This window comes from Lipotes vexillifer, unplaced genomic scaffold, assembly GCF_000442215.2.
Source record: "Lipotes vexillifer unplaced genomic scaffold, Lipotes_vexillifer_v1.1 scaffold584, whole genome shotgun sequence".
In the NCBI taxonomy this organism is placed as follows: Eukaryota; Metazoa; Chordata; class Mammalia; order Artiodactyla; family Lipotidae; genus Lipotes; species Lipotes vexillifer.
In genome coordinates, this window is record NW_006783036.1 from 2,434,553 (window position 1) to 2,440,930 (window position 6,378).

The 6,378-nt window shown below is 52.3% G+C and overlaps 1 protein-coding gene across 7 annotated transcripts in view; it reads right to left on the reverse strand.

Moving 5' to 3' along the window:
• WDR20 (WD repeat domain 20) overlaps nucleotides 1-6,378 on the reverse strand; it is a 66,688-nt gene that overhangs the window by 11,795 nt on the left and 48,515 nt on the right. The gene's annotated exons all lie outside the window — the stretch shown is intronic.

Sequence of the window (6,378 nt, forward strand, 5' to 3'; positions counted from 1 at the left end):
GGGGGGAGGGGGGAGGGACAGCCCCGGGCACTTCGCACGTCTCACGCCAGGAGCGCCTGGGCCTGTGACTCCTGCACCTGCACAGGGTCCTCACTACGAGGCCCCCGGAAAGTCTTGCAGTCCCCACGGCCGGGAGCCCTGGGCCCCCAGGGGCTCTCTGCACTGCATCAGCCCCGCGTGCCCCGTGCTGACTACCCCTGCCTCTTCCGGCTGCTGGGGCGGGGGGTAGTCCACGTGCAGCCAGCAGCACCCAGGACAGCAACGCACACCTCCCTGGGCTCTGCCTCGGCCACAGTCGCTGTCATGTGTGTATCTTTAGAAGCCATTCCTCCATCTTCTCTGGAACAAGGTGGTGTTTAAAAAAATAAACAGATGATTAACACTCAGGAGTATGTGCCTAATCACTGCCACTCTGCTCCACGTTTATTTTTGATCCACTGACCAACTGTTTCTTTAACAGGCACAGGTCGGGAGTTTTGCCTTTAAAAGAACAAAAAGGCAAAAGGAGAAACCCCCCAAAGGGACGACCACCCCCCGAGTACGCTTCCCTGCTTGCAGACCTTTTGTGGGGCTCACTGGCACAGTGGCTTCCATGAGGCTGCCTGGTCCCCAAATCACAGCACCAGAAACCATCTGGGAGTTCCCAAGACCCCTGAGTTCTCAGCAAGTCCTAATGCCAGACGCTCTCCACTGCCAGCCCGGCAACCGGGTGCCTCGGGAGCCCGGCGGGCTTCGGTGAGCTACAAGCTCCCACTTCCCTCACGTGCTTGGGGTTCCCCGACTCTAGCCTCAGAGGGCCACGGGCCACAGGGACGGGAAGCCCACCGGGACGCAGGGCCTCCTGCCTTGTCGGCCTTGCGCTGTGTGTCTGCTGTGTGTGCTGCATCTCTCACAGAAAGTCACAGAAAATGAAAACACTGGGTTTCTTCAAAGAGACTAATGAACCATGCAAACTGCTGCAGAAAATTAGGCCCTGGAAGGGAGGTGGCCAACAATGGTCCCAGCCAGGGAGGAGTGGAGAGGCCTGACCCTGCCTGGCACGAGGGCCCGGGGCTAGCGGGCCCGGCAAGGGTTACTGAGCAGCAGGGGTCACTGCTGTCGCTCTGCAGTGTCACAGCCACACTGTCACCCCCTGCCTCTTTCCTCTCCTGCCTGGTGACCTTCCTGTATATGGCAGCTGACCTATGCTAACGCCAACAACCTGGAAGCCCAGCGCTGCTCTGTCAGGGTTTCCACGAGACCGTCACCATTTCTTCCACAGAGGTCAGAGGCACCTTACGAGGCCAGGTCAGGGCTTTGGTCTTGGGGGAGCCTACCCCCACCCAGTAGACCTTGCTGTACCCACCGGGCTCAGGCTGCCCCAGCACTCCTGATCCCTTAACCGGGACTGATCTGCTGGCCTAGTGTCCAAGGGTGGTGCCGGTTCACCCCCATTGGTGGCCTCACTGGGCGGGTACAGAAGCGACCTCAGGCTGAGGAGCCAGGCTGCTGGCCGTGCCCCGGCACTGTGTGTGGCTTTCAACTCCTGTACCTCACATTTCACCACAACCAAATCTAATCTCAATTTTCCCAACAGCTCTCCACCGTTACTCTATCATGTGTGGAAAATTTTAAGGATGGACATAAAAACTTCTAGCACTATGGTTAGGAGAAAAATTTTATTTTTGGCTTAAAAAGGCAAAACAAAAATAATTCCATTAGAACTCAAAACTGGAATACTGTCAAGTAAAAACGGTATTTCCCTGCAACTGTGAGGGATGGAGATAAATAATCATGGCACCATTATTAAAATACATGTTACTGGGGTGACGAGACACATTTAAAGACTTTACTCCACGTTAAAAAGGTGCGTTGAGATTGCTGTAAGTAGACACGTGGATGTAACTTATGGACAAAAACCTGAGCCCACCTTCTGTGCCCCTGCTGGGGCACCCACGTAGACACGTCACACCTCAGCACTTGGGAAGCAGGCACAGCAGCTTAAGCAACTGCAAACCAAAAACATTAATGGACCACATACCCAACTCTAACGTGGGAAGGGTTCCTCAGTTGTTCTACGCCATCAGTTTTCCCTACCAGATTGTGTGCTCCAGTGCAGGGAAAACGTCTGCTTCATCTTGGGGTACGTGGCAGGCATATCGGGACAGCCGTGCTAACTTCCAACCTGCGGATCTACCCTGTGGCCAAGCACTGAGCAGTGGCTCTGCACACATGCTGTTTCATCCTCAAAATAACCCCGCAACGTAAGCTCTGATTTTTTTAATAGGTAACACAGTCATAATTCACGTATATTAATAAAAGTACCCAGTAGAAAGCCTCACCCACACCCCTTCCTCCATCCCAGATCCTTTGCCCCCAGAATTACTGTCATTGGCTTCTCGTTTATCTCTGCAGGTGTCTTCCTGTGTGGACAAGTGTCTTCCTGTGCGGACAAGACAAACACAGATACAAGTTTAGCCACACTATCTGCGCCTCTGCTTTCTCATGCAGTCACACACGTCCGTCTCTCTGTACTGGTACGAAGACAGCTTCCTCATTCTTTTCTGCAGCTGCAGAGTACTCAATTATATGGATATACTGTGGTTTATCTGAAAAGTCCCCCACTGAAGGACATTTGTATAGCAAAGAATAACCCGCACATATGGCAATTTTCACATGTAAAAATATACTTGCAGGATAAATTCCCACTGGAATAGCTGGTTCAGGAGGTACATACATTTATAATTTTTTATAGATCTCGCCAAATTACCTCCCCTACAGGATGTAACAATTTATATTCCCACCACCAGTGTAAGTATGAGCGCTCATTTCCCCATAGGAAGGTAGGTGTTATTGCCGTGTTACCCACCAAGAAACAGGATCAGAGAGGTCCGCACACTCGCCTGTGGTCCCTCCCGCTCACCACTCACTCATGTTTCATTCATTCCTTCTTCCATCCTTTACTGAATGTACACTATATGCCAGGCACTGACAGCACCAACGGACAGACATCCCTTCCTGAGTGGAATTGATGTTCAAGTGGGATGAAAAGGTAGTGAAATTGACAGGATCTGACGGTAAGGAGTGCTGTACTGTGAGCAAAACCCAACCAGGGAAAGAAGACAAAGGGCAGGAGGATTAGAGTGATTCCAGTCTCAAGGAGGAAGGCCTAGAAAGGCCTCTATCTCTGGGATGAGGGTGCGCTGAGCACAGAGGTAAAGGGGCAGCAGAAGAAGCCGGCTGGGAGGATGCAGGTCAGAGCATGCTCACAGAGGGGACAACAGTGGGGGCGCTGATGGGGGAGCAAACCAAGCGCTCTTCATCCTAGAGACACGGAAGGCGCTGGTGCAAGGGGGATGGAGCGGGTAAGATGACACCCGGCACAGGCCCGTCAGCCTCCAAGTGGGGCTGGCGCCTTCTGTGCCACCGACAAACGTCAATAAACCAGGGCGCCCCTCCTGCAGACCCCGGGCAGTGGGAGGCACAACTTCAGGGCTAGCTCGGAGTCACTGAAGTAAACTGCCCTGGGCTATCACTTGGTTTGGGTTTAGCAAAAAAGAGAACAGAAATTAAAAAACAAATACCTAGAACATCTTATTCAATAAATATAAAGAATGCAACCCACTTTCTGCACCATAAGGGTATATTTTTGTTCCAGAAAATGTCTAATAAAAAAAGTAAGGAATCTTCGTCAGTTCTCAGAGCTAACTAACAGGATTTCCCTGCTGGGCTTGAATTCTCCAGTGTCAGTGGGGCCTTGATCTGGATGATGCGTTTGAGTATGTTGAAAAAACACCCTTGGCAAAACCCCAGGTCCCCTGAGGAGCTCCTGAGTACAGGTGGGGCCGGGCCTGGGAGAGAGACAGGGGCCTGTGCTGTGGGGCGGGCAGCCAAATCAAGGCTCAGCACAGTGCAGATGGGTCTGCGGATGTGCATGGTAACCCTTTTGGCTGGAGCACCTGAGCAGGGGCAGGAAATTAGGTCTGGAATCGTGAGCTGGGACTCAAGGACATGCAGTACCAGGCTAAGGGGTCTGGGCTGTGACCCTGAATCCCTGTGCTGACCAATCCCACAGCCGCAAGCACTTGAAAGTGACTGGTCCAAAGTGAGACATGCTGTGAGTGTAAATTACACACTAGATCCTGAAGACTTGAAAAATTATGGAAAGTATCTCATTCATAATTTTATATTGATTATAAGTTGAAATAATGTTTGGATGTATTAGACAAAGTAATACATTTTTTTTTTTTTGGCTGCGTTGGGTCCTCGTTGCTGTGCGCGGGCTCTGTCTAGGTGCGGCGAGCAGGGGCTACTCTTTGTTGCGGTGCGCGGGCTTCTCATTGTGGTGGCTTCTCTTGCTGCGGAGCATCGGCTCTAGGCACGCGGGCTTCAGCAGTTACAGCGCATGGGCTCAGTAGTTGCAGCACACGGGCTTCAGGAGTTGTGGCAGGAGGGCTCAGTAGTTGTGGCGCTCGGGCTTAGTTACTCTGCGGCATGTGGGACCTTCCTGGACCAGGGATTGGACCCGTGTCCCCTGCACTGGCAGGCGGATTCTTAACCACTGTGCCACCAGGGAAGTCCCAAGATAAAGTATCTTAGCTTCATCTATTTTTAAATTGATGTAATGTGGCTATTAGACATTTTAAATTGCATTTGTGGCTCACACTATATTTCTGCTGGCTGTACTGCTGCAGACAGTAGGGGCACCGAAGATTTCTGAAAGGGGAAGCGACAGAATGAAGTGAAGTCTCCCGTCAGCAGGTACAGAATGGTGCGGGTGAAGAGAGACCGGTTAGGAAGCTGTGACAATTGTCCGTGGACAAAAAGGTCTTAAACTTGACCAGCGGTGGTGTGGCAGGATGGACTGTTTAACAGTGGGCTAGGCTGGATGGGGTAGGAGGTGGGGTGGGGGTGAAGGAGGCGTGTGAACGGACTCCTGGGTTTTGAGCTTGAGTGACTGGGAAGGGGGGTGACGGGCAAGAGAGGAGAGGTGGCCGTGCTGGGGAGAAGTTCAAGTGTCCTCACTGAGTGGGCAGCTGGTGAAAATGGCTTTGGAGGACGGGGAAGTGGGCTGTGAGCAGTGAGAGCCCGATCTGCGACGCGCTGAGCTCCCCAAGGCACAGGGGTTACAAGGAAGAGGAGGAGAGCCGCAACTTGGGAAAGGCCCCCCGCGGGGAGCGGCGCGGAAGCCGGGAGAGCAGAGGGGCGGCCGACAGCGCCGGCCGGAAGTCCCGCGAGGAGACTGGAGGCACCGACGCCGAGTGAGCGCCCGGCAGGCCAGGGGCTCTCCTGCATCCCGCTTCCCCGCATCCCGTCCCAGGGTCTCGGGGACGGCTCTGTGCTACAGGCCAGGAGCGGAGGCAGCGAGGGAGCTGGGCGGGGCTCCAGGAGAAGGAAGCCCCTTGCCCCGAGGCTGAGCTGAGGCCGCCCCGGCAGGAAGGGCAAGGAGAGGAGAGCGGGCGGGTCCCAGGGAGAGACAGGCGCTCGGGCCACCGGCAGGGCCACCGAGCTGTCCACCAAAGAGGGAAATTCCACAACGCGCAAAGGCCTGCTTTTAAAATCACTTCCATCAAAACCAAAACCAAAATCTGGGTATTACTACGCCAGGTCTGTACGTCAAGCCACCTACCCAGGATCGGGCTCCCACACCCACTTCTCTCCCTGGTAATCACCCACGGCTCCCACATTCCCCATTCCGAATGCAGAAGACACTGCCTCATTTCTAACATCAATCCAGTCAAAGTCCAACAAACACCAAAACTACCATCTTTAATGGCATCCACAAACAAGATTTTCTAACTATACTAAACTAGTTTAGAGGAAGCAAGAATAAAAATAAATCTGTAACCACATTAAAGCACCACTGCTAAAATGAAGTTTTCCAAAGCACATACTTTTTAATTTTATTTTTTTCACTGCTATCAACATGATAAGCTGGAAAAAATTCTTGGGGGGTTGCTGGGTACGCATTTTACAATGCAGATATTAATTTATAACAGAAGTACTAAAAACAAACAATTCCAAAACCACAGCAGCTGCTGGAAAAGCCGTAATGTAGCCACAAGCAAAAACGGTGACTACGGGCTTTGGTTCTGTAAAGGCATTTAAAGACAGCTGCTTCTTCCCTCAGGAAGTATTAGGAAAGGGTATTTCAAAGCCCCGTGAAAGAGGATCAGATGTCAGTTTTATCAATGGCAAAACTTTAAGGAGTAGATCATTAAGTGCTCATTTCCTTCCTTTGAGTAAAAAAAGCAACAACAAAAACAAAACTAACAAAATGCCCAGAAACACTCTCTTGTTAGAGGACCAGACAGAACAGTGCAAAGCTGGGCCTCCCCTCCTCCCCACTCCCGGGGGCGCCGGGTGCAGAGGGAGCCTGCAGCCTGGGATGGAAGAGCG